Genomic DNA, 9,399 nt, shown 5'->3' with positions numbered 1-9,399 from the left:
TTAAAATGTGGTTTGCCAAAATGCATACATAAGTATGTACAATATAAATTGTTCGTTTCCATAACTGTAACAACGAATAAATAACTGTAATAGTATATTACATATCGAGGGTGGTAAGAAGCTAATTACGAACGAAGTTTATACACGAGCGAGCGTAGCGAGCGAGTGATGTAATATGAGTTCGTAATTAGCTTACCACCAGAGTTGTGTCATATACTTTTTCTACGATCTATAATGAAGAATCACTTTCAGAAGAAATTTTTTTGGGAAAGCAAATATTTATAGTTGCTATGGAAACTACTCAAACAGGCACGTAATATATATATATATTACGTGCCTGTTCATTCATTACATGCCAGTGGGTGTAACTATGGTTTTACTATGAGGCTAGACAGTTCGTAATTCATGGATTACCTACTATGTGGGAGTAGAAAAATTTTATTAACATCACTTTTAAATGTTGTAATATTATTTTTCAGAAGAAGCGATAGATGATGATACATTCTCAAAAATTAACACAGATTCACAAGATTTCAAAGAACTGATTGCAAAGTATGGGGACAGAATTAAATTTAAAGAAGGTTTTAGACAGTTGTACAATAGAATTGACGAAGAAAATGTAATAACAGATAATAACTGCTTAGAAACAATAGTAGTTAAGACAAATGATGCTCCTAGTGATACTTCAGGTAATGTATGGTTTTAAGTGAAAACATGTTTTTATGTATATAATTTTAGTTTACAAAGAGACACAAGAACCCATTCCCAGCACTAGTAAAGGCACGTGCTCTACAGTTTATAGAGTGGATGATAATTTACCTTTAGGTACTGTATGATATTTGGTAATGACATATATATACAGGGATGAGTCACTAAGCGATAACTCAATTATTATTGAAAATAGAAAAGTTGTCCGGGTCTTTGAGTATCATTAAATTATTTTTAACTACACAGAATGTTCTGTGTCTGAGACATACTACATAGCTTAGCTTTTTTAATGGAGCACCTTACTTATATTTTTATATATTCTCAGTGGCTTCTTCCTCAGGTTTAGAACCGTAAATTCCAATGCGACGTTGTCACGTAATTCCACTTTACTTGATATTTTTTAACAATGCAATGGTACATAAAAATGCTTTATAATCATCGGAGATGAATATACACGTTTGATCATATTCGCAGAAACATAAAATTCAATTAGTCATTCATCAGTTATGTCGATCATCTCGATAATGTGACGTATACAAAAAAAAAAAAAAAAAAAACTAATTGCAGATTTAGAATCAGCATGCCCAACGTAGTAAAATCACCTACTCTATTCTTTGATGATTTTTTGTTGTTTAATGAAATATCAAGGACCAGGTGCTTAGTGACTTACTGTTATTTTATTAAGAGTGAAGTTTTATGTTTGAATGGTGTTTTTTTAGATATTGTACCGGTACCGTATAAACGGTGTGATTCGTTTTTGGAAAAACTTCCAAATCTGGAAGTGACATACGAGCTTGTAAGTAAACACATATATTTTTTTGTAAGATGTCATTGCTTTGTAGGATTTGAAAAAATTTTTGCAAAATTCTATAAAAGGTCGTAATATATTGGCCCAGAAAAACCATTTAACACCGCAATTAAGAGATGATCTCGTTGCATTATTAATCGATCACGATTTACTACAAGACATTAATTCCTAGTATGTTTTAACGAAAGAACTGAAAATCGAACATACATTTTTGTAAAAAATTGCTATTTTAGTATTCCGACCAGAAGACTTTTACAATTAGCCCGCCTCATAAAGCAAGAATTCCCGAACGAAGATATTTCCACATACTATATACCGTATGTTAGACAAAACAAAAAAACTGTCCAATGTATGAGGGGTAAATTAGTTGATCGTTACCATAATCAAAGAAAGAAGTTGAAAAAATCTGGCGTTCTCACCACTGCGTGTCCATCATCAAGCCTTGAAGTTCATGAAACTGTAGAAATAGCGAGTACGTATGTAATTAATTTTTGAAGATATAATTCCTACGCTTTTTTTTATAGGTAGTCAAGATTACGAGGATGACGTGGAAGACTTTTGTTGTTGGTTAAGGTATAATACAGAACCTTGGCCAGAAGTTTTGGCTAAATGGAAGGCCACTACATGTGTAAGAATTCCCCGCTATAACCAGAATACAACCACAACCATCCAAGAATATTTTCAAGAATATAAAATTTTAGAAAAGTCCTTAGGTTATCAATTAGTAAGTAATATAACAGTATATTATGTAAGTTCACATTTTTATAGGTGGTATATTTTTTTAGCTGGAAATTGATTTCAATTATCTTTATCCCAAAAAATCAGAAATATTTTTTGCCGAAATACATAAAAAAAAACATTATATTACGATTGGCCCAATACCGAGGCGTACTGACTCAACATTTTCCGGATCAAAACATTAATATTTTGAATGAAGGTACAACCAATTGATTTATTTCTTTGTAATTTGAGTTAATAATAATTTTCTGTTTAGACGCCACTGCTGTTCTAAGTTTATTAACACTACCGTATCTAATGCCAGTAGTGATTGTTACGACAAATAAAAAGAAATGGAAACCGTCTAAAGTTGAAGTAGCGAACAGTTTCATTACTTACGTGAAAACCAGTGAAGAGATGCAATTGATGTTGGAACGAAGACATCGAAAATATGCGGAAACCAAACAATTATGCCAACCTCTAATAACAATTGTTGGACCAGATTTCAACAATCTGAAGGGCTATATTTCCATCGATAACTGTACATATCCTTTTGAATCGGCCTTGAAAAGTGTAAACACTTGTTTTAAAATAATTCATGCAATTGTTGCAGAATATCCACCTGAATGTTCTCATGTTTGGCAGTTAATACAAATTTACATCTATGATTTAAAGACAGAGTGGGACAAAAAGTCGTCAATTGTTTCTGCTCTGATTTCTGATTTGTGTAATGAATCTGAGAGTGAGAAGTAATATTTAAAAATAATGAATTGTTGTCACAAATTTTCAAGTTCAAAAAAAAATTTATTATTGCATATGAAATATAGACATTCCTATGATGGTAAATATATTCGCTGCATTTCGTATTCGTGTCAAAGAGAATTTAGTTCATACAACTCTTTTTACAAACATCTTTCGAATTTTCACAGAAAAACCTTTCTGAATACTCAGTGGTTGTCTAACAACGTTACAGGTCAGTGTAGTAGTCAAGATACAAATTTTACACTACCTTTATTCCATACAGCTCCCAATAGTGTTGTTTCAAAAACAACAGTTTCTGATAATTGTGAACCTTTTAGTAACAGATTATATAATGACATAATTGCAAATAAGGAAAATCAAATTGAGAGTAGTATTGCGCTTTTTATTTCTCACTTATATAAAAGTAACTCAGTGCCCCGTTCAGAAGTGCAAAATATAATCTCTAGTGTTAGAGATTTACTTTCAGAGATAGAACATATTTTAAAAGCAACTTTTGATCCATGCAATATCAAAAATAATGAATTAGAATACATTTCTTCAAGTTTTTCGTATGTTCAAAGTAAATTTAAGTTGTTCAGATCAGAACATATGATATTTAAATATTTAGAAAAACACGACTTATATATTAAACCTGTAGAAATTGTTCTTTCTGAATCACTACAAACTTACTCAGAAAATGTGTGTCCCAAACATGTTAGCATTAAGGAGACAACTGTTTTCATTCCTTTACGGAAGGTTTTAAAACGCGTGTTTGAACTTCCTAATGTTTTAAGTGCAACTTTAGATTATATAAAATCTCTGGATTCTACGAGTCTCTTTGAGAATTTTGTTCAGTGTAATTTATGGCAAGACATCCGTAAATCATTCTCTGGGAAATTAGTTATTCCCTTATTTTTATATTTTGACGATTTTGAATCAGGAAATGTTTTAGGATCACATTCGGGTGTGAACAAATTAGGTGTAGTTTACATCTCGGTGCCATGCTTTCCAAAACAATTTCAGTCTCTTTTGGAAAACATATTTTTTGTTCAGTTGTTTCGATCTAGTGCACGTAAAGATATAGGAAATAACATATTTCAGGTTGTGATAGATGAATTGAAATATTTAGAAAGCGTAGGAATTGCAATTAATGTAGACGGTATCAATTACCATTTATATTTTTCTTTGGGATTAATAATTGGCGACAACCTTGGATTAAATTCAATATTAGGTTTCGTTGAAAGTTTTACAGCTAATCGTTGTTGTCGAATCTGTAAAGTAGATAGAGCTAAGATGAAATCTCAGCTGACCGAAGATTCGAGCTTATTTCGTAATATTGAAAATTATTCCGCTGATACATCCAGTTGCGACAGTAGCTCATCTGGCATTAAAAGTCCATCCGTTTGGAATCAGTTACGAAATTTTCACGTAATTAGGAATTTTTCAGTAGATATAATGCATGATCTCCTAGAAGGGGTTTGTAAATATGACCTAGAGATAATTTTGAAAAATTATATATATGAAGCAAAATTATTTTCTCTTGAAGCCTTAAATCAAATGATTTTGGCATTTAATCATAAAGCTCGCTGCAATTTACCTATTATTAAGGAGGAGCATTTAAAGAATGGCAACATAAGATTATCAGCTTCGGAAACCTTATATTTCGTGACTCTCTTTGGAATCATGGTTGGTCATTTGGTCCCTTCTAATAATATTTATTGGCGATTATATTTATCTCTTCGGAGTATTTTAGATATTGTTTTATCTTCAAAATTTGATATGGACTCCACACTTTTATTAAACAACCTTATTTCAGAACATCACCAAATCTTATGTTCACTAGGGTACAGTTTAAAACCAAAGCATCACAACATGATTCACTATCCTTTAATTATGCGAATGTCTGGTCCCTTAATAAATCTTTGGTCAATGAGATTCGAATCAAAGCATAGAACTCTAAAAAATATATCTAATATTTCTTACTCAAAAAAAAATATTTGCTTAACAATTGCAATCCGACACCAACTAAAACTATGTAACAAATTGATATCTAAGAATGGATTTTCCCGATTTATTGAAAAATCTACAATTACAGAATATAACAAACAAAAAGGATTTATTTATAAATGGATAAAAGTTTATGACAAACTAATAAAACACGGGACTATTTTAATAGTGTATCTCACAGAATCACATCCAGTTTTTGGCAGTGTATGTTCTATTGCTGAAACTGAAGTTGATATAATAAAGATAACGTTCCAGTTGTTTGAAACTTTAGGTTATGATCAGCATTTACATGCATATTATGTTAAGTTACAAAATGACATTATACTCAGGATCACGAAGCAATGCGTACACGTCATGGATGACGTAGATCCGTTACCAACACTAAATCAAAAATACGCGCCGCAATACCAGAGATATGTAAAAGACAGATGCGGTTATAGCTTTCCCGATCTAGGGCCAACATCTATGATCTAAGAGTAGCAATACTTTGTGTCGCTAATCCTTTTCTATATCAGCACCAGTACTATGGATTGCCAAGTGTAGGCTACATCCATCACTCTCTAAAAGGTGGTTGTCTTGTTATTGGCCCGTTTTGATGGCGGCAATTATAAATAATTATAACCACCCACAGTCTGATTGGTCTGATAGGGACCGGCACAAACACAAGAACGGCATCAACGACAAACGTTGCGCCAACTGATTGGTTGCGCCGTACAGAGCGAGACCTTCAGATATCGGGTTACCATTGTACGTGCTAGAGAAAAAGAGGGAGATATAAACGTACACTGACATCTTGGGCCTAAACGTATGTCCACGAGAACATTAAATATCTGTATCTAGTCTTTTACATATCTCTGCGCAATACGTGGCAATACGGATCAAAATCGATCAATTTGGGGGAAATTATATTGGTACGACTGATAGCGAAACATATGCTAAAGTTTTATCGATTTCACAAGTGTCATTGGTGTCAACTTTGGTTATGTTGTGTTATTGTTTGATTTTTCGCGTTTTTCTACTTTTCTGCTCGTGTAATCGTATCAGTTCTTTTCAGAACTATAACAGTTCTTTATAGAACTCCAAGTTAACTGTCCTGTACCGTGGTACGTGTCGCTTGCTTGAACGTAAACATTCCACCATGCCGAAGCCCTTGCACAAAGATGTAAAGCAAATGGACGATAATTTAGTGGACTATTTTGCTAAAGAACGCGATAGCGGGGAACCTCTTTTACCACTAACAGCTGTTCAAGACGTAAGTAGGTGTATTTTATTACAATTACTAATGCAGTCACATTGTACAGAGGGTTGCTGCTGCTCTGGGTGTATGTGTGCGAACAGTGAACTCCGTGGTACAACAAATAAAAACCGGAGAAGGTGTACATTCTCCCAAGAAATAGAGACCCCCGACCAAAACAAGTGTGTGATATTAGCACTTCGGAGCAGTGTGCTATTCGAGAATGCTTATATGGAATGGTCGAAGAAAGTATGAATTTGATGCGCACGCCTTATAGATACTAACGACTATTTTACAGAAATACATGTTACACGATCGCCATTAATTGATTGCTTGAAGGAGAAACATATATTTGAGGGTTCTGTGAGCTCGTTAGGAAAAATTTTACATTCTCAATTGGGTTTCGTTATTCGCTAACCAGTGTACGGAAGCGTCTTATGGAATTACAACATGTTGTTCATGCAAGAACCAAATTCTTACGTGAATACATGCACAATCAGCAGAACCCAAATTCTTTGCCATGTGTATATCTTGATGAAACATGGATATTTGAAAATGGTTCGGTAGTTAGGTCATTGCAAGACGATAGTGTCATAAGTATCAGGATGTTCAAAATAGAAGGGAAAATTTAGTAATGTGTCAGTTTCACGTTAGTTATTTATTCTTCTCACTATATTTTAGGTATATTGTATTACATGCAGGTACAAGCAATGGATTTATTGATGAAGCAGCGCTAGTATTTTCTTCTAATACCAAAAATCCAGACTATCATGGCGAAATGAATCAACAGAATTTTCTCAAGTGGTTTCAATTGCTCATGAACCTTGAAGAACCATCACAGATTATTATAGACAATGCAAGCTACCACAGTACCTTTGCAAACAAATGTCCCAGTGGTTCATGGAAAAAAGCAGAAATTCGGGAATGGCTTTAACAACATGACATAAGTTCAGATTCACAGCTGTTAAAAACGGAACTTCTTCATTTGGTTGCACAGTAATGCATATACTATTATCTATCGTTTCATTTAAAATATCATGTTTTTCAGAAATAAACCTCCAAAAACGTATGTTGCCGTGAATTGGGCCAACAGAATGGCCATAGAGTATTGCGATTGCCGCCATATCATTGTGTGTTTAACCCTATAGAAAATACTTGGGGAATTACTACAAATTTTTATTCCAAACACATTGGGCGTGATGGTTATGGTCAAAAAATTCCGTGAAAATGTGGAAAGAAGCGTTAGCACATGTCACGCCCACAATGTGGAAAAATACTGTTGACCATATGAATAAAATAATACGGGAGTGGTGGGAACGGGAATTAGTATTTGACCGTGAAGAGATTGCGCCGTTTATAATCGACATTAACGAAGATTCACATTATAGTTTTAGTGATTATGACAGTGAAGATTCTAATACTGCAGAGGGCATTCAGCCACTGTAACATGTAGGTTATTTTCCATTACCATCCTATTTGATTGTACTAGCGGCATGTTCTGCTGATGTCTTTTATAATCACACTATCACTTCACTGGCCAAATATACAAATCACTGGTCAGACGACGACGTTGTGCAACATGCATACTTATTATTGTTTATACTTTACTTTTGTATCTATTCCATGTCAATAAAGTAACTTATTCTGTAGATGTGACGTGCCTATTGTGGCATTGAAGACGGTAAGCATATTTCTCTAACTTGAAGCCTGTCACAACTGTTCAATGCTGTCTGTTTGAGACGTATGTTAACATTCTCGTTGGTAGCTTTAAGTACAGTATGAAGCCTTGTACCACCCTCCAAGTATGTGTTTAACACCCAATTGTCAGCAGTTTTTACCAGCAGTCAATGCAAAAATGAACGTTCTTAAAGCCAGTCATTCACGTTCCAACGCCGGGGTACGATTGTATTGGATACAACTGCTGTACAATTTTGCTGAAAAGCAGCAGTACACACACGTTACGACCTTGCAGTTAAAAATTTGCGATCGTGGTGGCAACATGTCCGAAGAAAATGGACTTTTATACCTGCTTTCACGGTTTGTATAACATACACTGTCCCCACACGATTAAGTTTCCAACCAATACAACACGATTGTACTGCTGCAGACAGACTTGTTCACCAACCGTCCACATCCAACCGATTTGCTTGATCGCATACACAGATGTTCGAAAACACTTCAATTTTGTCATATCCTACACAATTGTACCGCGGCGTTGGAACGTGAGTGGCAGGCTTCAGTAACTAGGAACACGTGAAAGGGGTTACAGTCGTGATCTTTCCTGTGCCTGAGTTTGTAATTCATAGCGTCTATGCAGCCTGCAGCATGCCCTTGTATGCTGAAACACTGCAAGTGTAGCTGATTTCTAAACTGTTGCTTCACACTAACGGTCTTCTCATGCTATAATCATAAATAGAACAAACCAAAACAATAACAAGCCGACATGTTTGTTGACAGTTTTCAAACCGATTCATTTGTATAATAAGCGTGGTAGACGCATGACGTCATACAGAGTCCGTGACGTGTACGCATTGCTTCGTGATCCTGACTATAAAACAGAGGAACTTCAGGAGATTGATAAGTTACACGTCAATTGTTTATACCATATGTCATACGATGGAAATAGTTTAATTAATATAAATAGTTCTGTCTAAATAGACATAACAACTGAAGTACATATATTCATCATATATATATTATGTAATAGGCTAATATATAGATATGTTTCTATAATGTTAAGAAGTATTGTTTAATTTTCTTTATATGTTTATGTTTATATTTTCATTTTATATTCAATATACCTATGCTTTCAATAAAATACGAGTTTTTGTTTAATTCCTTCCAAAAGTGCTAATCAATTAATTAATTAATTAATTAATTAATGGTGCGGCAGTAACAACCATAAAATATCGTTCATGATATCATTTATTACAGTTGAAATACATAATTTTTTGTTACGACAATTATTAAATTTTGTTTAATAAGACCGTAGAATATGGTTCCAGCAAGTACAACATTTTTGGCTTTTATAACCACAGTTTTGTGGTTAACAGATTTACAATATTTTAAAGTTCTTGTAACCATAAAAATTAACAATAAATTCATGATGTTTGTAACTAAAATAATCATTGTCCTATATATGACCACAAAATATTGTAGGAATTGCCGATATTATAATTCGTGG

General features: G+C 33.8%; 1 long non-coding RNA gene across 1 annotated transcript; it reads left to right on the top strand.

Moving 5' to 3' along the window:
- Positions 1-5,832: 5,832 nt before the first annotated feature.
- LOC135135055 (uncharacterized) lies at positions 5,833-7,864 on the top strand. Its single transcript, XR_010281433.1, has 4 exons — positions 5,833-6,233; positions 6,283-6,464; positions 6,514-7,211; positions 7,264-7,864. It is a non-coding gene; the product is annotated as an uncharacterized LOC135135055 (long non-coding RNA).
- The last annotated feature ends 1,535 nt before the right edge of the window (positions 7,865-9,399 follow it).

The sequence above is a fragment of the Zophobas morio genome, unplaced genomic scaffold (assembly GCF_036711695.1).
Source record: "Zophobas morio isolate AGI-343-1 ecotype UQ-CSIRO unplaced genomic scaffold, CSIRO_AGI_Zmor_V1 ptg000024l, whole genome shotgun sequence".
In the NCBI taxonomy this organism is placed as follows: domain Eukaryota; kingdom Metazoa; phylum Arthropoda; class Insecta; order Coleoptera; family Tenebrionidae; genus Zophobas; species Zophobas morio.
The sequence above is the reverse complement of the archived record's forward strand: the minus strand, read 5'-3'. Positions and strand labels throughout refer to the sequence as shown.